The sequence below is a fragment of the Balaenoptera borealis genome (assembly GCF_965194805.1).
Source record: "Balaenoptera borealis genome assembly, chromosome: 7".
NCBI lineage: Eukaryota > Metazoa > Chordata > Mammalia > Artiodactyla > Balaenopteridae > Balaenoptera > Balaenoptera borealis.
The window spans coordinates 58,835,863-58,860,025 of record NC_138864.1 but is presented as its reverse complement, the minus strand read 5'-3'; the positions used below and the strand labels follow the sequence as shown (position 1 = coordinate 58,860,025).

Here is a 24,163-nt window from a genome sequence, read left to right as displayed (position 1 = left end):
TAGGAACAATATCAATGAAATTTCAGGTTTGATAAAATGGCATCATTTGAGAGTGAGTCACAAGTATGTATTATAGACAAAACTGTTACCACATTAAGATTGGTGATAGCACTTTAGTATAGATAGCTAAAAATAAAGAAACATTGTGTGTAAGTTGACTTTTGATCACAAATCCCTCTTAACCAGGGAGAGGCAGTTCACTAGCCTGAAAGGCCAGGCACCCACATCTTAGTTAATTTCTTAGGTCTCCTTGGTTTTGATCTTTGTTTTTCCAATAAATATAATCTTTCTCACACTATCCTTCTTGGTCTTCTTAGCCTCAGTCCCTAGCAATGGCTCTTTCTCTACTGCTATGGATATTGCAAGGGATGCATGGATTGCTTTTGCAAGTAATCAAGTTTACTGAATACGCGTATTACCAGGACTGGCTGACTTAGTGCTAGAGTCTTACGAGCTTCTTTTGTGTATCTCATATTTCTCAATATTGCATCTTTTGTCTCCTTCATTCCATAATCAGTGAACTGTGGACTAGGACTTTGTGTGCTGCTTCAGCACACTGGTTAGGAGCTAGGCTCTGGAGGCAGACTGCCTGTGTTTGAATTTAGGCTCCAATCTTCACTGGCTAGCTGTGGGATTTTAGCATTAATTAACTTAATCTGTCTCAATTTCCTCTTCTTCAGTGGTGACAACTGTCAGCACCCAAATTTTAGGATTGTTATAACAATTAAATGGGATAACCTAGACTAGTGCCTGGTGTATAGGAAATCCTTAATAAATATTATTATTATATGATTATCAATACTACTTGAGGCTCCTCCCTGTGAGAGGATTGTACTTCCTACTGCATTGAAGTTAGACTTGGCTAAGTGGCTTGCCTTTGCTAATGAAATATGAGGGGAATTGATGTATGCGACTTTCACACAGAAGCTTTTAGAACCAGTGTCCACCAGAGCTTGGCTCTCTCTGCCAAGAATGCACTTTCAAGATAGCTATGCTCTGCCTGTCTAAGCCCAGGAACAGACACATCATGGAGGAGACTGGCAGCTCACCTGCCAAGGACCAATTTCATGAGCATGAAGTAAACCCTGAGGTTTGGGGGAGTTGTTTGCAGTTGTGCATAACTTAAAGAAAGCAAATATGCCAACAGAATTCATTGTCAGACTTGTTCACTGTCTTTATACCTGTAGGGCTTTGTTTCCTTTTCATAGAGTAAAATACATGTTCTGTGGCTTAGTGAAGTTGATCATTTGTCCAATAAAAGACTTGATCTCAGAGCAGTGCCACCCGTAAGACAAGTTCATGTTACCCTCTACTCAGTTCCATCGTTGTCTTATATTTGATATTAAGAGTCACATGGCAATTTATGAAAATTTAGTTATAAAACCCTGGTGTTTTCTCTTTTAAGAATTTTCTGCCAATGACATTCAGATAATTTAAAAGCTGTTTATTGCTGTTCTTTTGCTTGGAAGAAATAATGCCTATAATTTCAAACAGAAATTCATATTACCATAAATTATTAAAAGAAAAAAAGACAATGGCATAATGGGAATTAATTTACTTAATACTTTCTATGTGTTCCTGAATTGCATGAAAATAAAAATTGGGAATTTTGAAGTCACTAGAAAAGCTCATCATGTAATAAAATCCAGAGATTAAATTTTTTAAACACTTGTTCATAAATTTTATGAAAAATTTCCATAGATTTTCCAATTATACTTAACATTACATGATTATAGATTTCAATGATCAAAACTATTATAAAACAAATAATTTTTTGTTAATAATCACTCCCCAAATTAATCTTTTTTTCTAAATTTAAATTTTCTTAAGACTATTTTTATGGTTGTATCCTAGCCACAGGAACTATAGAAGAGAATGTACTCCTTTATAGGCAATTACAATCATCTTTAGAGAAGGAAGGTGGATTCCAGTGTTCTGAATGTTCAGAAATAATAACTGCAAAGTTAACAGCAGAAGATTTAGAATGGGACAGCAGAAAAGGAGGGTTATAGTGGTAAACTGTCTTTAAATACTAATCCAAATAGTATCAAATGTATTGGAAAATTTTTACCATGTATGGAATTTTGGCTCAGAAGAAAGTAATAGGTTAGAAAAGGATGGTAGGCATACTTTTCTTCTTTCTTCCTTCTTTCCTTCTTTCCTCCCTCCTTCCCTCCCTCCCTTCCTTCCTTCCTTCCTTCCTTCCTTCTTTTTTGTGCTTACACAGAAAAGGCAGAGTGGGCAAGAATTTCACTTGGAGCAGGATGCTGACACAGAAGGTATGTGTTAGGTCGGAGAGGGGCTCTTAGTTCTGAAAAAAATCAGGACCGGACTGTGGTCTTCGGCTAGTTACTTAAAACTTCTGGATCTCAGTTTCCTCATTTGTAAAATTGAATTGGATTAGATTTAATCACTAAAATCAGGGTAACAAACTTCTGAAACTCCATGAAATTCTGTAACGAAACACAGTCTTTTTAACAATACTGAGTAACAGAATTTTTCTAGTAGAGCCAATATCAATTTTTTGAAACAACTTTGGAGTTTTGGAAGATATTATGGGTTGGTTCACTCACCCATTCAAACTCTCTTTCCCTTGTCTTTCTTTAATATAGAGGCTGGAAAAATAAATATGAAATAAATATGAAATAAAATTTGCTATCCCAGCCTCCCTTGCAGACAGGGTTGATGGCATGACATAGCTGTGGCCAGTGAGAACTAGGTAGTAGTCTGTTTGGGACTTCTGAGAAAGTTTCTGTTTCCTTGGTATATGTGTTACCTATTTTATGTTTCCCCTCACCCTTGCCTTTTCCTACCCTGTAGAAAGTAGATTTGATGTCTGGAGCTGCAACAGCCATTTTAGACAATAAGGAAAAGGCCTTGAAAAATCACAAAAACTTGGTCTTCCATCCTTGAGCTACCAAACCAATACCAGCAGCTTCCTATCTCCAGACTTCTTATTGTGCTAAAAATATAAATAAATAAAACTTTTAGTTTGCTCAAGGCACAGTTTATTTAGACTTTCCACAGCTGAAAGCAAACTTTAACTCTTAGAGGACTGAAAATAGACTCCTTTAAAAAGGAAGGCGTCCTAAAATTTGTAGTATATGTTTATTCATATGGCAAACAACATTATGCAGCTGGTTGAACAGCCTAAGTTCAAAAGGTAACATTAAATTTATACTTTCACGTCATAAGGTAACATTTTTTTAAGAGCTAAAATATAACTTAATGGTTAGTTCAAGTATAGTGAAAAACAACCCATTAATTTGTTCAAGTTCTTCCTTTAACTTAATTGGCATAAAATTTAGTTATATTAAGAATTATTTTCTAATAAACACTTTTAATTTACCCACCAGTATTATGTATAAATATAGGCATGTGCATTTAAATATGCATCTAGATTTTGAATGAATTTCTTTCACTGTAAGCTGATTAGCTATAGATTAGAGGTACATAAATCACTTTAATACGGATATGAAAACTGCTCTTTTAAAAGAAACTCACTGTGCAAGTATAAAAAGCAAAGGCTTTTCTTTGATTGTTTCATAATTCGAAAACTCGGTTTGACAGCCTGCTAACATGCACGTGATAAAAGCACTTCACATCTGTATGTGACTAATTGCAGTTCAGAGTATTTCATAAATGAGCAAGGGGTTGTGATTAAACTCTACTATGACCCACACATTTTTGCTTAAGAAAGGAATTATTAAAAATAGAGGCAGCATATTCATCTAGTTTCCATTCAATATTTAGCAAGGGAAAGAAATCCTCAATGCGTAACATTACAACCTCTATTAGTGCATAGACCTCTCCCTTCAATGGGGAATTCCTGAACAGATGATGAGCAATACAGTATCCATTGTTGCAGACCTAGAAATGGACAAAATGAATTCAGAAAAAATAGTCACTTAAACCTCCTGAGGAGGTTATCAGCAGCCATGAGAAAAATTATTTTCAAAATGAAATGACTTCTAGGAAAAATTGATCTCAGTGAAAACTGGAACTTTTATGGAGAGGACTAATAATGTGCTCAAAGATTTTTTGGGATTACGAACAAAATTAAAGGTACATGATGGAAAAATGCTACAGTGGGTATACAGAATTGGCCTTGCAAGTTGGGTACTTTCTGAGTTCAACAGGCTCTGCTTGATGATGGATATATCCTCTTCTCTTATTATAGATGCACATGCTGACTCAGTTTTAAATCTGACCAGGGAACCCAAACTTCAGGGCCACCTTGCACGGAACACTTTCTGGGAGGTCAGATGCACAGACTGTGGGAATGTTGCCTGTCATTCTTATAACTCTTACAGCTCTTTTTTTTTCATCCTTTCATATTTGGTATTATACAGGGAAAGAGCCAGTTGGTGGGTCTGAAGCTCATACATATTTGGGGCCCTATTAAGTAAAACAATACTAAATTATAAATACAGAGCCTTAGAAGATGTCTGTGCAAATGAGGGTCTCTGAAACCGAAGCCTCATTAGCTTCATAGTAAAATCATCCTCTGGTATATTATTCTAGCTAAATGTCTTTATCTGTTACTTCTAAATATTGTATCTTTACTTTTTAAATGGTATCACCCTGAAACTAGTATTCAGAAAAAACAAATTACAGGATCTGCTACAGGGTTCTGCACTTAGTGGGTGTTCAATTAATTTTATTGACAGTGTCATAAATAAAGGATGGGATTTTTATCATTCATAAGAAACATTTATTTTTAAACATAATGGAAAACGATTTTAAAACATACCTTTGTCATAACAAAACACAAAGAGGTCCTAAAAGGCTGTACTTCAGAGGTGATCACTGATGACAACTGAATCAAGCATAGCACTTGGTGGTCCAATTATAGGAACTCAGGAAGGACTCTGCAGTCAAACTGGATAGGTTAGGCAAAGGTGTGGTAACAACAAACCCCCAAATATCAGTGGTTTATTCCTTGCTGATATTTATGTCCTCTGTGACTTGGTGGAGGGCTCAGTGTGGCCTTTATTTCTGGAAGGGACTATCCTTATCTGCTAAAATGCTAATCTAGTGGCTGAGGGCAACAGAAATAGAGGAACAACAGGAAGGCTGTTAAAGATTCCCCTTGAAAGTGGCACATCACTTCTGCTAACATTTCATTGGATAAAATAAGTCATATGGCTAATCGGTGTAGTGGGAGGTCTGGCCCCCTGGGGGATGCCCCAGACATTTCAAATGGTAATAAAATGTATGCAGTACTTCTCCCTATAAAGAAAACTACACAACATCTAGCATCACCACCACCACCACAAACACCTCATTTGTCTTCCCTTCTATGCCTAACATTTAAAAAAAATGGAGCTTTATCATAAGGCTTTTTCTTTTTCTGCTAAAATGCAGAGAATATTATCCATTTTCCTGCAGGGAAAATTTTTGTTTAAACCTAGTCTTGCAATCCATAACAGCCTATGATGGTGAGGGCACTATGCTAACCCCTGGAGAAGAAAGTACAAATGAGTGCACAAGAATTCCAAAAAAATTATGTAGATACTCTGCCCTAAAGGAGGCAGGGCTAAGTGCTCACTCCTTATGTGTGTGTAGGCTGTGCATAGTGACTTCCTTCCAAACACTGTTTCAACCAGGTCAACATCGACAGGGATAAATCATGTTGCTAACATGTACTGTTTATATGATGTGCTGAAAAGGCATTTTATGATCTTCGTCACCAAACCCATAAACCCAGTCTCATCATGAGAAAAATGTCAGACAAATTCTAAAAGTGGGGCATCCTACAATATATTTGATCATTACTCCTGAAAACTGTCATTGTCATGAAAAACAAGGAAAGCCTGAGAAACTGCCACAGCCAAGAGGAGCCTGAGGAGACATGATCACTAAATAGATTGTGGGAACCTTTGATGGGACCCTGAAACAGAAAAAGGACATTAGGTAAAAACTAAGGAAATATGAATAAACTATGGACTCCAGTTAATAATAATGTATCAACATTAGTTCATTAATTGTAACAAGTATACAATACTAATATAACATGTTAACAACACGAAAAATGAAGTGTGTATGTGGGGGAATATATGGGAACTCTCTACAGTATCTTCTCAATTTCTCTAAAATATAGCCTATTAAAAAAAAAACTACAAGAAGTTTATCTCTTGTAAAAATAAAATACAGTGTGTGTGTGAAAAAAAAAAACCTACAAGAAATAGGAATGAGGATCTATGTTCTCCCACTGCTCAGTTGAGGAGAGAGTAAAACCAGAAAAAAAATTATAATACAGTGTCATAAATGCTGTAATTTAGGTTGGAACAGAGACCTGTGGGAGCACCATCACAACTTTTAAGAGAAACTTTTCTACTAAACCATATCTTTAGAATATTTGAATCTCCTGTAGCACCCAGCAAGTGCCTTGCTCAAAGTCAGCATTCAAATATCTAAGAGAATGACAAGGAATTCAGCTCCTTGTGAAATGACCTAGATGAGGTAGACATAAATAATTAGAGTTGGGCTTCCCTGGTGGTGCAGTGGTTGAGAATCCACCTGCCAATGCAGGGGACACCGGTTCGAGCCCTGGTCTGGGAAGATCCCACATGCCGCGGAGCAACTAGGCCCGTGAGCCACAACTACTGAGCCTGCCCGTCTGGAGCTTGTGCTCCGCAACAAAAGAGGCCGCGATAGTGAGAGGCCCGCGCACCGCGATGAAGAGCGGCCCCCGCTTGCCGCAACTGGAGAAACCCCTCGCACAGAAACGAAGACCCAACACAGCCAAAAAGATGAAAATAAATAAATAAACTAAAAAAAAAAAAAAAAATTAGAGTTGAGTAAAGAATAACTACGGCCTGTACCACCTCCCTAAGGGGTAAAAACAAGTTCAGTTTGGCCATACACACCTTTATTACATAAATATCTAGTGAAATCCCAGCGATATTTTTTTTGTGTGCTTCAAAAAAGGTGTTTTTGATGCTTCAAAAACGACGTCACATGAAAGGTTTTCTTGAGAGACAATAGAGGGAAAATTGTTTCCTTTTGAGTCAGTAGTAGGCAAACAAACACCATCTTAAAAAAAAAAAAAAGGGCTGGACACTTGACCATTTCAGAAAGGGTTCTATTTTGGAAAGTAAAGGGTGAAAAGTCACTAAATGTTTATACCTGCTTATACCTAATTCATATGAGAATGAGGAGTTTCCCTAAAATAGTCAATACAACAGATTTCACCACTGAGAGCCCATTACAAGATCCATCATGCTCATCAATGGAATTCCTAGCACAGACAGAAAATTAAGCTAGACGAAGTTCTAGCACCAATGGCCTTAGGAGTGTGACCTTTTTACTTAAAGGTAGCTGACAACGCTTGGAATGTGAATTCTTGATTAGAGCAAAATGAGGGTTAAATCTAACCACAACGTGCCTTCATTCTACCATGAATGCTGGACTATTTTAGATTAAATTACGGGCACCATACCACTAACTTTCTCGGAGTTATCCTGGTTTTATGGCATTGGTAGTTTGGCTTTAATCTTAGGGTTTAAACTGAACCCTGCCTCTAACTTGAGAGACCTTGGTCAAATCACATCACTTCTCTGGATCCAGGTTCCCTCCTCTGAAAATGAGGGCACTGGGTTAGGTCTCTCTTGTTCTTTACATTTGAGCCAGCTGTGTTTTACATGACACATAGAGGAAAACATAAACGTATATGTAGAAACACTATAATTCGCGTGAGGGTCAAATTATAAACAGTGTACACCATAAATATTAGCCTCTTCGAGTGACCACATGTTAGCGTGAGACAAGTATGTTTAGGGTTACATTTTTTAAAAAACATCTTTCAGTGTTCTACGCTTTATAAATAATTCTATAGGTATTACTGATACTAATATGGACTAAGTTACAGGAGTTAAAAAAAAAAAAGTCCACAAAATGAAAATACTAACCACTGAAGGGGATAACCTCGTCAATTCTCGGACCTACTGACTCTACCTTCCTTCTCTTAGGGCTGGTTTCAGAGCAGATGGTGGTCTCTGTTCAGCCTTAAAACGCCACAAACCTACTTTACGTTCCCAGTAGCCGTCACCATATTTCCTCGCGTTTCCCGTTTGGTCATTAAAACCCCAAATGGAAAATCCCCTTGAATGATCCTTTGAAGTCCAAGCAACTTTGGGGACGCTCCAGGTACCGCCCCAAAACGCTCTCTTCTCTCAAACAAGAAGTCGCGGAGCCGTGCAGCCGCGGACGCCGCGCGCACCTGAGCGGCCGGCTCCTTCCCGGCGCGGTCCTCGGCCCGGCCCCGGGCTGCCCAGGGGCCCTGCAGGGGGAGCGCGAGCCCCGGCCGCCCCACCGGCACCTTGCACCTCGCGTGGGCGTGTTTCGCTTCAGAGATCTCAGGTCGGCTCAGGCGCCCCGTCCTTCCCCGGGGAACAATCGCCGGTCCAGCCCCGAGCTCCCCTCCGCTCCACCCCCGGCGGCCCTCTGGCCCCCCCTGCCCCCCGCGCGTCCTTCCCCGCGCCTCGGCCGCACGCCCAGGTGTCCCCGCATCCCTCGCTCTCCCGCGCCCGTGCGTCCCGGGTCTCCGGCGCCAGGGTCCGCGCTCTCGCCGCCGGTCCTGCCTCTCTTCTCATGCGGCCCCGCCCAGCCTCAGCCGCGGCGCGGCTCCCGGCCCGGCCTCTCAGTCTCCCTCCCACCTCCGCCCCCCACCCCTCCCAGAGAGTTGCTATTTTTAGCAAATCCTCTGCGCGCCGCCACCCGCTCTGCTCGAAGCCGCGCGGCCGCCCTCGCGAGCTACCCCTCCCGCGCGGCGGCAGCGGCGGCGGCGGCGGCGGCGGCGCGTCCCGCACAGCGCGTAGCGCACACCCAGCCCGCCCCGCCGCGCCCGCCGCCCTCGCCTCCGTCTCCTCCTCAGGCGCCTGCCGCGGCCGGTAAGTCCCTGCTGGCGGAGCAGCGGCGGTCCCCGAGTCAACTTTCAGTCACCCCTTTGCTTCTGCCTCGCCATTCTCTTCTCCTCCGCGAAAGATGGCTGTTTGGAGAAGGGGGAGAAGTTAGGGGGTCGTCGGCGCGGGGCGAAGGAGGGCGCGACAGCCTCGGCGGGAGCGGGCGGAGGTGAGTGGCACCACAGCCCGGTCCGCGGCTGGTGGCCGGAGAAAGCCCTGGGAACGGGGTGGGGGCCGAGCGTCCTCCGGATGCGCCGCTGTATTCCCTACTCGGGCTCCCCAGGTTAACAGCATCCCAGTCCGGACCCCGACGCAGCTTGCCTGGCATCTCGCAACCCAGAGGTTGGTGGGTTTAAGGGCGCCTTGGCCATAAGTTCGGTGCCAGGTGATATTTTGGTGCAGACCTCGACATCTGGTAGACTGGCCGAGGCGTGGGGTCGTCGGCGTGATGTCCCCCCCGCCCGCCGACACACACACACACAGCCGGTGGATGTTGGAGCCGAGTTATGAATGAAAAGTTTGTACTGCCAACGTGTTGCTTGAGGGCAGCAATACTTAGTGGGGGTACCTTTGATGTTTCTTGGGGGACTTCAGCTCCAAGTCCATACATGAGAATTCTGGGTTTCAAGAAAAGTTCCGGAGCCTGGGGGATGGGAGATAAAGCAGTTCCTCGGCTAGTGGAAGGAGAGTGATGAATCGTAAACTTCTTGAGGTGAACTGATTAATTCAACGCCACCCGAGGGTGTCGCAGTGAGGACCAGAGGGAGCCGAGGACGGGGGCGTTCCCTGAGTGCCTAGCGGGCGGCGTTTGTTTGGCTTGGAAGCCATCGCCCCGTGGTCCGCAGTGAGAGGTGCTGGAGTCAGAGGCCTGAGCGTCCCTGGTGTGCCTGGAGCGGGACCGAGGCCGAGAGGAGAGGGGGCTGCGGCGGGAGCGCAGGACGCCGTTCCTGGCATGTGGAACTGGAAATTCTCTAGTGAGTCTCCTGTGCTCTAATTTCAAGAGTATCTGTCGTGTTTGTTTTCCCTGCCAGGGAGGTGTGTGTAATCTCCGAAGAGGAACTTTTAGATTAAGTAACTAGAGCATTTTGAAATCTGTGAGGAATGGGATATCTACGTAGATCCCATTATACGTCTGTATTGTGTGTGTGTGTGTGTACGCGTGTGTATACGTAGAATGTGGGAGTGGGGTAAGAAGGGCTTTAAAAGTTTAACTTCAACCGGAAAAGAAAATGAAGAGTTAATTTTTTTCTGCCCAAGTGGTATAACAATGCTTATACAACTAAATACTCTTGTTGTGCTGAGATTTATCATAAAGGGTAAGATTTAGGAATTACAGGTATTTGGAGTACAATCATGTTTTCAAATCTTACAGGCATGATTGAAATCTAGGAAAAGGGAATAAGTACATAGAGAATCTGTATTAAAGAAAAAGTAATTTAAATTACTTGGAAAGAAAATCTTTTGACATTTGAAAAGGTCTGGATGTTATTTTCTGATGTTCTAGAAATCTTTTTAATCCCGTAATTAATAACAGCACAGAATAAGTTGCAGTTGGTAAATGAGGACAATTAAAAATATCATGTTTGGAAGGGATATCTTTTGAACTACTCTTCGGTACTTTGGGTGTTTATTATGGAAATTATTGCGATATTTGCTTTTTACCACAGATAATTAGTCCTCCTTTTCCTTTTAAACCACTGTTCCAGTTTGGACCAGTTTAATTACCCAAACATCAAATCACTGACATGCCTTCTGAAAAGCATTTGTATTTAAAATGCTTATTAAGAATATTATATTTTCAAAAGGACAAATAATTTCATCAGTTGTAAAACTTTCTTGTAATTTAGTTTCATCCATTTTGTTTGAATGAGGCAAATCTCAAGAAGAGAAGCATTTTCTTGGGATATGTTATTTTCTGTGTGGGAAAAAGTGAATGTCTTCATATATGTTTCAGTCATAAACAGGTGTATGTAGAGTAGGAATCCTGAATCTGACCTTTGATATCAGCCTGCCAGCTAGAGGGAGGGATGCTTTCCTGGCTCTCCTCCTGCATCGATCATCTCCACTACAGAACGGACACGGTTAGATGCCTACAAGGTTGTTCAGAAGGAAGTTTAGAGTTTTAAATTAAGTACCAGCTTATGGTTAGGAGGGAGGTGGGGTTTTTTGTTTTTGTTTTGTTTTTTTCCTCGGTCTTCCTGTTTCTCTCCTTCTGCAATTGATTCAGCCTGTTGGGCTGGCCTTTATTGGCAAAATCAGACCGTACACTCTGGCTAGAGAGTGTTTGGCATATTAAACTGCTATCTTCTGTAAAAATGAAAATGGCTCTTCTGAAATTAAAAAGGTAATTTTAAACATTATCATAGACTGCTATGATTGTTCTATGCCCATTATTATAGTAGACAGAGTTGCTTTATGAAGTTACTGCCATTATCTATAAATACTTATTGTGTATATTTGGCATGCATTTGGATAATATTTGGGTTTTAAGGAGTTTTAAATCATGAAGCCAACTGACCAGATAACCTTTTTAATTAACTAGTTTAAATGATACACATAGTTCAGATTTATATTGATATCTGCATCGAAGTTTGTTTTAGGGTTATATAGCTTTCATTTCTTTCTATTAGCGTTACTTCTATTTTGAATTTGTTTAAATATTACAACATATTATACTGTAATTTACACCTGCTCAGTGGGGAAGGTGTAGGTTATTCTTAAATAGAGATATGGAGAAGTAGCTAACAAGGAGAGTCATTTGAGAAGCATATGGACATCATAAAATCCTTCTGTATGTAGCATCTGTACCTTCTCATTAGTGAAATATTGTAGTCATGGATATTTTTTGTTATTATATCCAAATATGGCTTTTTATATTTGATTCCATAGATTTTTTTAAAGAATGTAATTTATTTGAGTATTTAAGTTAGTGGGGGCTTTTATTGTTTGAAGCCTTTTCCTTTCAACAAAGACACCATACTTAATTTTTATTGTACCTGTCCACAGATACATACCATTGTTTCCTAGCTTGTGATTATAACTCTTACCTTTCCCGGTGATGCTTCAAAACATTTGAGAGATAGGTAGGAAGACATACTGTTCTCATTTTCAGAAGGAGGCAGCAGGTACACTGATAGACCCAAGGTCACACACTACTGAATCAGTGTGAAGCTGAGGATAACATCTATATTTCCTGTATCCTAGTCACAATAGCAAGCTGCTCCCATGGCTGTGTTATGACATTTCCATAAATTAAACATTCCTAGATGTTTAAAATGCTGAACTCTGTAGATGTTCAGGTCAGATTTTATGCCAGGCAATATAGTCCTAAGTGACTGGACCCTTACTGTTGCCTGCTGACGGGGGAGACTCATGACTCCAGTAGCTGGTTTTAAATCAATTATACCCACCTCTGAGGGGTATCCACTCTTGCAGTCAGTCCGTATCCCACACATCCCTTTGCTCCCACTGGCCCCACCTTATCAACTGCATGCTGCCCTTTTATTGGTCAAAGCTGCTTTGAAGTTTATCAGCACAGTTGTCAAGCTTGAGGATCATCAGACTCCCTGGTGAGAGAACTCAGAACGTGATTTTTGAAGAGAGTATTGACAGAGGACAGTAATGGACTGTCCGCTCTAGAGGCAGCCAGTATCAATTAAGGTACATGTTGTTTTTTTAGTGTCAGGATATCCACTTTCTCTTATTACCTCTGCTTCTTTAGAAATCAAAGTGAACAGAGAGTTTATGCAGTTATCTAGTCATTTCTGTCCATGTAGACCTCTTATCTTGATAAATCAGACTTAAAAAAAAGAAAAAGGATAGCAACTTGTTCTTCTGTAGGGAGGTACTCTTAAGACTTTTTCTTCATCCTCCCAAATGCCCTCTCCTTCAAATTTCACCAGAACTTTTGAGAGTAATTACCTATTTGATTTGTAAGAGCCAAGGTGATAGACTTTCGATATTGGATTATTAGATTCAAAAGTGGAATACATTATCCAGGATGCAGAAGAAACCATTGCAATTTCATAGAAAATAGTAATATATAATCTTATGTAAGCTCACATGTATTTGATGAAAATACTTTCAGCATTTTTGAATAAGCAGATGGTACCAGGAGCTCTCTACTCTATTCCGTTAATATATATATGTGTGTGTGTGTGTGTATGTGTGTGTGTGTGTGTGTGTGTGTATATATATATATATATATATATATGTATATAAAACTGTTCTTTTCTCTAAATGTATAGTTTATAAGAGCTCATTCAGATCATTTTAAAATGTGAAATATTGAAAAAGAAGTGACTATTCAAGTGTGGTTTGCTACTTACTATAATGAATTCTCTTTAGAGTCCCCCCAAAGAAGAATACTTCCATTTGTTATATTCTTTGCTGTACCAGAGAGAGTATTGCATGCTGCTGGTGAGATTGAGGAGAGTTGAAGTTGCTGGAAATGGTACTTTCTTCCCATTTCTACAGAATCTGTGATAAGGAGATGGGTGTGGACTAGTGTAGTTTGAATGGAATAGTGACGCATGGAATTTGAAATGGCCATTAAAAGAAGAATAAGATTCGGATCACTCAAATATCACTGGAGATATTTGGTAGCAAATCATTGAAATTAACTTTAGTTAATTTAGGCATTACATAAACTTATTAGAGGATATTGACTCGATTTGTTTTCTTTTGCTTTGTCACGCATTACCACAAATTTAGCAGCTTGAAAAACACATATTTACCATCTCAAGTTCATTGCTCAGGAGTTCACACGTGGCTCAACTGGATCCTCTGTTCAGGGATCTCACCAGGTGTTGGTCAGTGCCGCAGTGTTATTACAGGGTCACTGGGGAAAGATCTGCTTCCAAGCTTTCTTAGATTGTTGGCAGAATTTATCTCCTTGTGGTTGTAGGACTGAGGTCTCCATTTTCTTGTTGGCTATCAGTCAGAGACCACTCACAGCTCTTACAGACTGCCTGCTGTACTTTGCAATTTGATCCTCTCACAGGCACGAGTGACCCTCTTACAACATGGCAGCCTACTTTTTAAAGTCAGTAAGGAAGAGTCTCTTGCTCCAGTATGATATAACATATGGGAGTGACGTGACATCACCTTTGCCATATAACATAATCTAGTCAAGGGAGTGACATTTATCACCTTTGCCATATTTTATTGGTTAGAAGCAAGTCACATGTTCTACTCAGACTTAAGAGGAGGGGACTATAGAAGGACATGACTCATTGGAGGTCACCTTAGCATGTGTCCACCACATTGACTAGTTCATAGAATCTCTGGGATAGACAACAGACCTGGCTTAGAAGCCACTCAGTCAGAGCAGTGCTCAGAATCACTCTGCAGAACTGATTCTGTGAGATAGCATTGCTGTCACTGTTGGCACACCAGCTTCTATAGTGGAAGGTGGGCTCTTTCATAAGAGAGAGAATTCTCCATATATAATAGTGGGGTTCACTTGTTCATGGCCAAAAAGAATGATGTATTCATTGCTAAGGAAGGAAGGAGAGAAAAATATGAGCAAGTGATTGCTTAATGAAATGTTGAAGTTTTCTACCAGGGTAGGTATGATGACCATCTGGAGATGGGATTGGATTGGAGAGTAGCTAGGGTCGTGCAACTCCTTAGAAAGAAAACTCTCCTGCGATTTAGGAGAATGGTGAGGACTCATTTAGGAATGGTGGTTATAAGAAAAGAGTCTGAATCACTAGCATGTATGTTAGTCTAGGAATTGACTTAATTAGTCTCCAATATATTCCACATGTGAAAGGTTTTTAAGGGACTGGGCCCATCAATCCTTAGAGGGAACCAACCTTGTGATTTGGAGTCCTACAGTGTGGCCTCCCTTTATCTTACAAGATGGAACCGATCCAGAGACCATCTTAGATCCACTGTACATCTGTGGCCCAATGACTATGGGGCATTGTATAGGGACATGGGGGTCTATGGAGCATAGCTAATGCCCAAGCTCTTTGCAGGAATGATTTTATCTAATCTGCCTCTCATCTCTAGCAACTGAGTTCAAGTTTCCCTAGTTCCACCTCCCCTCTCTCCCTCCCCCTCCCCCCAAATAAATGGAGACTTTGAAAGGTTAAACGCTAACAGTCATTCAGATAGCAGTGGCACCAGGGTTTGAATCTAGGTCCGATTTCAAAACCCGTAGTCTTGTAATATACATCTCATACTCACATGCAGTAAGTGAAGTTTCCAGGGGAAAAGCTTGTTTTTTCCATTGAAGTGAATGTCAGCACTACAGTTGTTCTTAGGTTCCTTCGTTCATCTTGAGAGAACTGGATACTGGAAGATGAGGGTTAGAGAGAGGAGTGAAGGAGTGTGCTGTATCATGCCTTCTTTTATTTTCCCGGCAGGAAGTACAGATTATAGGTCTCTCTTCTATATAAAAGTAAGAGTGTGGAGTGGAGGCTCTGTATTTTTATTTCTACATATCATTTTGGCGGAAATCAAAAGCTCTGTGTCTCTTTTCTCTCCTATATGTAGATTTCTACTATTAAATTCAATCAGGAAACTTGAATTCTCATTGCTTTTTCGGCCATAGGGTTCTTTCTATACAGCTTTTTCAGTAGATGCCACAGTTTTGATCTACTTGAAAAGTCTATTGAGACATTCCTCCTTTGTTCTTCTATTACTCAGTTCCCCTTTCTACTCTGTGGTGGCTCTGAATTCTATTCATAGATATTCTACTTTTTTTTCCCTTCTGTTTTATGTACTTAAATCTCTTCTTTAAATGGATCTAGTTCCATTAATCGGAATCATTGGCCCAGATCCCCTTACTGCTCTATTGCAAAATGCAAGCTCAGTGTGGGACTCATCTGTATTCTGTTAATTTTACAGAGTTGTACCCTATGTCCCACCATGGTCTGAGGAAGACTTTAAGATTTCCCTGGGTATTTCAGTCAAAATGTAAACATTTTAAACCCAATACCCCCAAACTGTACTTTGATTGGATTGTGTTAGGTCAGGTGTATACCTATGAACCACTCATCTGTGGCCAGGTAGACAGGGTATTGGGATGGCCCCATCTGGCCTCAGGTGTCTGCCCTTCTAGAGTAGGACTGTTTGCAGAGAGGGAAATTGTGAGCCACTCAGCCTGATTATGGGTGACTACAGTAACTTCATCCAGAGCAAGCTACAGCTCAGGAATTTTTGAAATAAACTTATTTCTTCATTCAGATAGATTTTCTAACTTAGCTTAGGCCCGATTTGACTGTAAAAGTCGAAACTCCTTAGCGTGACACCTAGATTCTCTCATAGACTGGACTTAGCCTATCTTCATTACCTTTACATTTTTAACTCTTGCCACTCCCTGCCTTACAGCTTTAAGGATTTAAGCCCTAAGCTTGGAGCTACCAAGTGGCTTAGATTTTAGATAATGGGAACAGGCAGCCTGAGAGAGTAAGTCAACATGTAAAGAAAAGATGTGCACATCTGTGCCTGTGTGCGCACGTGCATTTGTGTGTGTGTGCGTGTGTGCGTGTGTGTGTGTGTGTGTGTGTGTGTACCCATGCATGTGGTGGGTAGGGAACAAATAGTAGGAGCATTTCAGTTTCTCAGTTCCTGCATCCAGGCATTCTCAGGGTTGTTCTACCACTGATTTTTCTGGGATTATGTTATGTGAGCAATGAATTATCCATAAATTGAATTTCTGCCCCTTGCAATTGAGAGTACTCAGTAGCAGAGGTTTCTGTCAGCCCAGCATTTGCAGTGTGTTTTTTGAACCAACTTCTTCCAGAACTATCGTGGCCATCTCTTAGCCAAACTCAGACTTTCCTCCTCTGTGGTTTTACTTAAGAAGCTACGCCTTCTCTGCTTTCCTTTTCCTCTAGGCCCAACTTATGTCCCTCCTCCTTTGTGATGCTTCCTCTGATTTCGGCAGCTCCCCATGATCTTGTTCCTCTCTGAATTCCTGCAGTAATTTAGAACTATGGCAGTGCTTCACACAGGCTTACAAGTTGAATTTTAGTATTAATTGATTGAGAAAATCCATAATACAAAAAACGACTACTGTATGAGTAAAGCCTTTAAAAGAATTGGCCTTTTATTACCCAGAACAGCATCTTTATACTTTTGAAATATGGTAGTAAATTTAATATATGGAATGATTTACATATGTATTTCTGGTTTCTTTCTAATTCCTCTGTGGCTCACTAGGGAGAGGTCCATGGCCTCCCACACCTAGACGGAAAGGAGAGAAGAGGTTTGGCTTCCAAATGAGCACCCTCTTTAAATAAAACGCCATGGGATGAGTGGTTTGATTTTAACAAAGACTACTGGTCTGTACAGTGTGAATCTAAGTTATTCTTATTAAACATTTCACTTAAGTATTTAGGAACATAAAACAAAATATGGATTGGGAGTTTGGATTGACATGTACACACTGCTATATTTAAAATAGATAACCAACAAGAACCTACTGTAAAAAAAAATTTAAAAATAAGGATACAGCCAAAGCTAAAAAAAATACAAACACATTTCCTTATAGAATTCACAAGTTATAAAACCAAAACCAATGAGAAAATATTAAATGTGAACAACAGAATTGATAAAATTAGAAGGAACAACATTGAGTTATGTTTCTAGTGATACTGTATTGTTGAAATTACATTGCCAGAGTTGGGTTTAAGAGTAAAAGATGTAGCCTCAGATTTTTTTCTTTAATCTGTGTCTGTGTTTTATATTAATGTAGAAAGTGTCCTTTTAAAATATAGATTAAAAAATTAACTTAAAGGCTTTGTTTGCTGGTTCAGGGTAATCAGACTTCACACATGATGAAAACTCTACCAGTAAATAATCTTCAAATGTCAGTTTTAATGAAGTATCACCTGGGAACTTGATAGCATCTTTTTGTTTTCTTAAAGATGTGATTAGAACTGTGAAGTTCTTGAATTATAAATCAAATCTGTAAGCCATACCCAAAGACTGCAGGAGTGGAGAACATATTGTATAGGAACAGAGAGATAGGATGCAGGCATCACCTTCACTCTCAACATGATGGTGATTTTTAACCACTGTAGCACAGGTATTTTTGGATGCCTCTGCTAGCATGTGTTCTGTAATGACTCAATTCATCCTCACCTTTTTTCCTAATCAGACTTTACTTATTTAGCAAACTGTACGTTATTTGGCCTTCACCTAGTACATGCATGATTGAGAACAGCAACAGCAGACGCCAGAATGAAAATTTGTTGGTGGTATTTAGTTTTAAGATGCTTCTTCATGGGCTTCCCTGGTGGTGCAGTGGTTGAGAATCTGCCTGCCAATGCAGGGGACACGGGTTCGAGCCCTGGTCTGGGAAGATCCCACATGCCGCGGAGCAACTGGGCCCGTGAGCCGCAACTACTGAGCCTGCGCGTCTGGAGCCTGTGCTCCGCAACAAGAGAGGCCGCGATAGTGAGAGGCCCGCGCATCGCGATGAAGAGTGGCCCCCGCTTGCCGCAACTAGAGAAGGCCCTCACACAGAAACGAAGACCCAACACAGCCAAATAAATAAATAAATAAATAAATAAATAAATTTAAAAAAGAAAAGATGACTACTATCTTAAAAGAAAAAAAAGAGGCTTCTTGAGATATTAATTAGAATACATTTATATGTATTTTATTTTTTTAGATTATCATTCCAGTGAAGACCCAAAATGGAAGAAATAATTCCACATCAGGCTCATAGATCTCAGTTTGAAGTACACAGTCTCAAGTATTAATTGCCACTTAAAACATTTTACATCTTACTCTGTGTTGTGTGTCATTAGTTAGATTGTAAGCCCCTTGAAGGCAGAGAGAACTTGGTTACTGTTTTTTGTTTCCTTCCACATCACTAAGTGCATTTCTGATAGTTGGTGCCCAACAAGTATTTGCTGATGGATCAACTATTCGTATGTCATTATTTCCTACTGCACTTGCGAGCTCCTTGAGAGCAGGGAATGTTTTGTTTTAATCTGTGGACTCCAAATTCCTAGCACAGCGACTCTCACATGAGAAATGCTCAATAAATTGTTCTGAAAGAAAGAATGGATGAGTTATTGGCTCTGTGTGTGTGTGTGTGTTAGATTTCATCTTTCACATACAAGGCATCTCTCACAGCTGTATAGATCAGTGCTTTTCAATAGAAATAGTCTCTGTCTGTATCTTTTAAGCACTTGAAATGTAGGGAGTAAGGCTGAGAGCCTGCATTTACTCTTATTTAATTTTATACATATAATATACAGTAGTACCTCCTTATTCATGGTTTCACTTTCTGTGATTTCAGTTACCCATGGTCAACCATGGTCTGAATGTATTAAATGGAAAATTCCAGAAATACACAATTCACAAGTTTTAAATTGCATGGCATTGTGAGCAGTGTGATGAAATCTCTTGCTGCCCCGCTCTGTCCTGCCTGGGATATGAATCATCCCTTTGTCCAGTGTATCCACACTATATATGCTACTGACCTGTTTGTCACTTAGTAGGTCTCTTGGTTATCAGACTGACTGTCTCAGTATCTCAGTGCTTGTATTCAAGTAATCCTTATTTTACTTAATAATGGCCACAAAGTGCAAGAGTCGTGATGCTGGCAGTTTGGATATTCTCTTACTGTGCCTAATTTATAAATTAAACTTAGTCATAGGTATGTATATACATATATATATATATATATATATATATATATATATATGGAAAAACATAGTATATATAGGGTTGGTACAATCCGTGGTTTCAGGCATCCCCTGAGGGTCTTGGAATATATCCCCTGCAGATAAGGGGGCGGGGGGCGGGGGGAGGGCTACTGTACTATCATATGGCCAGTAGGCAGCCTAGGTTCAGATATAATGCCTCCATTCTCAAACTCATTTGCTCACATCTCCAACACAGCTACATTGTTTGGTTGTACTTGGATGTTGCTATTGAATATTCTTGTTATTTGTATCACTTTAAACATGGAGCAGTGTATTCCATCAGTTTGGTTTCATTCTTTTCCCAAATGCCCAACACTGCATGTCATATCTTCACTCATGCCACCATCTGATTTGGTTTTTCATCATTTCCTTATTAGTCTAGAGGCCTGACACTGACCACTTTACCAGATAAATTTTACATTCACTTTTTTTTTTAATGACCCAGGTTTCCTTGTGTTTGCTAGTCCGACTGTTTTAATCCTTTCTTTCCTAATAAGCCATTTAAATTCAGATTAGCTGCATCATTATCATCATCATCATCATCGTTATCATCTAAAATGTTGTCTATGCTATGCTAGCCTTTATTTGATGTAGTAATGTATGCTGATATTCTGAACAGATTTTGAGTTTACTGTATTCTTAAAAATGTCTTTGAATATTCCTTCTCTTCTCTTGATTTCTTTGCTTTTCTTGTCCTTTTACCCTTTCTGGTATAGGAGAAGAATGAAGAAGCATCCTATGCATTTAAACATATTATAACTCAATCCATATGTAAGACATAATCCCACCATAACAAGTTTTACAGCTGGTGTCGAAATGCATGAAATAAATACAACAGGATTTTCTATTTAGAACGGCAGGAATTACTTCCAATAAGTGGCCAAAATCTTTTATGCCACTTCTGGTACTTCCAGAGCAAGACTTAGATTAAAATCCATCATGCATTTATTGAGGCTCAGTATTGGGTGTATTCACATGTATTGTCTCATTTAATTCTTTCAAGAACGTTTAACCTAGTAATATGTAATGGTTATAGAGACTTAATATTCAAATAAATTGAAATAAATTCTGCTGACAAGCAGAAACACTTTAGGATATTTTCCACTCATCCTCTACTGCTGGGGATTTTTTTTTTTAATATTTGTTTATTTATTTGACTGCGCCGGGTTTTAGTTGTGGCTTGCGGGATCTTTTAGTTGTGGCATGTGGGATCTAGTTCCCTAACCAGGGATCGAACCTGGGCCCCCTGCATTGGGAGTGTAGAGTCTTAACTGTTGGACCACCAGGGAAGTCCCCTGCTGGAGATTTAATAGTTGTCTTGTATGGCAGAATTTGAATGCACAGACTTTGGCATGGGACTTCTTGCTTTTTGTTCATTTTTTTAGTCTAGAGTAGTAGTTCCCAAAATTCAGTGTGCATCAGAATTTCTTTTCAGGGATGCACACAAACTATATGTTATGGCTGAGTTAACCTCTTTTCCAAGGTAGTTTTGTTTTTATTAGATTTTCATCTTGGAATCTACTTTACTCTTACTACCCAAAAGATCTATCTCCTTTGTATATTTTACTGATAATTTCCACTTCCATTCCAGCATAGGGCTACTCATTGAAAGAACTTGTAGGTATGCTTTTGAATAGATTTCACAAAATAGGAGAAAAATTCAGTAGCAATGTACAGAATTTTGCACTTGTGAATCGCCTGCTGTGCTTTGGTCTTATGATTGCTTTCATCTACCTCTTAATGGTAAGAACTTATTTGTCACCTTCTCCCCCTAACCTTCCTGATAAACATTCTCCTAAAAGCCCAAATGATATGTATTATGCTAATTGCTCATTTTGAGCTGGTTGGGGGAGGAATGAAGGGAACATTCTTTTGTGACTTGTGCTATAAATATAATTTTTAATCTACTTATATGTTTGACCCAATTTTTAAAAGTTACCTACATTAAAATAAATATTTGATGAGTTTAGCTTTGTATTGAAACAATAGTTGTTTGCTTTTATTTATAAAGTTTGGCAAAAGCCATTGCCAAACCTTGTGAGATAATTTGTTTATTAGAACATCCTTTTTGAATTACTACTTTTTCTCTATGAAAGCAAATGTGATAAGTTCAACTTAAATTATATTTTCCACAGCATAATGCTAAGACTACTCAAGCCAAATGGGAAAATGTAGGCCATGTGGAATGGGATCTCAGAATAATGGCAGCAATTTTAATTTCTCTAGAATAGTAGCTCTGAAATATTCTTGTGTGAATTTATAATTTTCAAGTAACTGTTGAAAGCACGTTAAAATTTATTTCTGTTTTTCTGTTTTTCATACATATCTTATTAACCCCATACTACATTTATCAGCTTTGCTTAAACAGCAAATAATCTTTTAAAGAAATTTACACAATAGAAACAAATCTGTTGTATTTACTCATGTAGTTGCCATTGTCAGTGGTCTTCCTTCCTTTTATTCCTTCATTTTCCTTCATGCTTTTCACACCATTTCCATCTGGTGTCATCTTCCTTGTGCCTGAAGGGCTTCCTTTAACCTTTGTTGTAGCACAGGTCTGCTGGTGATGGATCCTTTCAGCTTTTGTATGTTTGAAAACGTCTTTATTTCATATCTTCATTTTGTAAGATTTTTGTTAGATATAGAATTCTAGATTGGCCTTTTTTTCTTTTATGCTTTAATGATGTTACTCCACTATGTTCTCACTTGCATTGTTTTTTATGAGAAATCTACTGTCATCCTTATTTTTGTTCCTCTTATGTAAAACATGTCCTTACGGATTTTCCCTTTTTCGTTAGTTTTGATCAATTTGATTATGATGTGTCTTGGTAAAGCTTTCTTCACGTGTCTTATGTTTTGGGTTCATTGAACTTCTTGGACCTGTGGGTTTATAATTTCCATCAAATCTGAAAAAAAATTAGTCATTACCTCTTCAGTTGTTTCTGGTTTCCCTTCTCTCCCTCCTCTCTTTCAGGAACTCCAGTTACTTGTACATTAGGATTATTGATACTTTTTAATTTTTTTTTTTTTTAATATATAAATTTATTTATTTATTTTTGGCTGTGTTGGGTCTTCGCTTCTGTGCGAGGGCTTTCTCTAGTTGCGGCGAGCGGGGGCCACTCTTCATCGCGGTGCGCGGGCCTCTCACTATCGCAGCCTCTCTTGTTGCGGAGCACAGGCTGCAGACATGCAGGCTCAGTAGTTGTGGCTCACGGGCCCAGTTGCTCCACGGCATGTGGGATCTTCCCAGACCAGGGCTCGAACCCGTGTCCCCTGCATTGGCAGGTGGATTCTCAACCACTGCGCTACCAGGGAAGCCCCCTTTTTAAATTTTTTAAATTAATTTTTCTTTGTGTGTTTCATTTTGGATAGTTTTTATTGCTGTGTCTTTAAGTTCACTAACAGTAATCACATTTAGTGTGTTTTTCATCTCATACATTATAGTTTTCATCTCTTGAAGTTTAATTTGGGTGTTTTAAAAATCTTCCATGTCACTATTTAATTGTTTTAAACATATGGAGTAGATTTATAATAACTGTTTTAATGACCTGGTCTGCAAATTCTAACATCGTTTTCAGTTTTTGGTCAGTTTTTTGGGTTGATTTTTCTCCTTGTTATGGGTTATATTTTCCTACTTCTTTGCATGCCTGGTAATTTTTGATGGATACCAGACATTGTGAATTTTACCTTATAGAGTGCTGGATATTTTTTTATATCCCTATAAATCTTCTTGAGCATTTTTTTTTTTTAATGGGATGCAGTTAGTTACTTGGAAGCAGTTTGATTCTTTCAGTTCTTGTTTTTAAGATTAGTGTCTGAGTACTCTACCCTAAACCACATGAATTATCAGGTTTTCCAGTCTGGCTGGTGGGAATAGGCACAGTTCGCAGCCCTGTGTGGTTCTTTTCCTGGCCGTGGGTTGTTTTCTTATATACATATGCTGATCAGTACTCTGCCGAATACCTGCAGGGGTATCTACAGATTAGAGATCACTCTCTGTTCAGCTGTCCTCCCTCTGGTACTCTGTCCTGAGATTTCTAGCTTCTCTGATTTACCTGATTTCTCAGATACATCTCTTCAATTCAGAGACTGTGCTGGGCTCTGCCTCAATTTTCCTTTCCAGAGCCATGGTCTGGAAGCTGGGTCAGTCATAGGGCTCATGTCATCAGTTTCCCATTTCTTAGGGTTCACCTTTTGTTTTTCATTTCTCATTGCCTGGTATCCAGTGTCTTGAAAACAGTTGTACAGTTGTTTCATTTTTTCCAGCAGGAGGGCAGTTCCCATCTCTGTTACTCTCGTGATTTGAAGTGGGTATCCTCCATTCATTTTCTCTTTCATGTAACATCTTATTGGTCAAGATAATTTTGGGGACTTCCCTGGTGGTCCAGTGGTTAAGAATCCACCTTCCAATGTAGAGGATGCAGATTCGATCCCTGGTCAGGGAACTAAGATCCCACATGCCGCGGGGCAGCTAAGCCCGCATACTCTAGAGCCCACGCACCACAACTGGAGAGCCCACGTGCCACAACTACTGAGCCCGCACGCTCTGGAGCCTGTGTGCCACAACTAGTGAGAAGCCTG

The 24,163-nt window shown here is 39.8% G+C and overlaps 2 protein-coding genes across 3 annotated transcripts in view; one reads left to right on the top strand and one right to left on the bottom strand.

Annotated features, from left to right (window-relative positions):
• The window catches only part of PRPS1L1 (phosphoribosyl pyrophosphate synthetase 1 like 1), a 753,632-nt gene that overhangs the window by 52,235 nt on the left and 677,234 nt on the right, over nt 1-24,163 (bottom strand).
• The window catches only part of HDAC9 (histone deacetylase 9), a 999,956-nt gene continuing 984,853 nt past the window's right edge, over nt 9,061-24,163 (top strand). The window contains exon 1 of one of the 2 annotated variants that reach the window (XM_082398346.1): nt 9,061-9,075. The gene's annotated coding sequence lies outside the window, so the exon portion shown is untranslated. Of the gene's footprint in view, nt 9,076-9,781; nt 9,881-24,163 lie in introns of those variants that run through there. The other variant, XM_082398347.1, reaches the window with a different exon arrangement.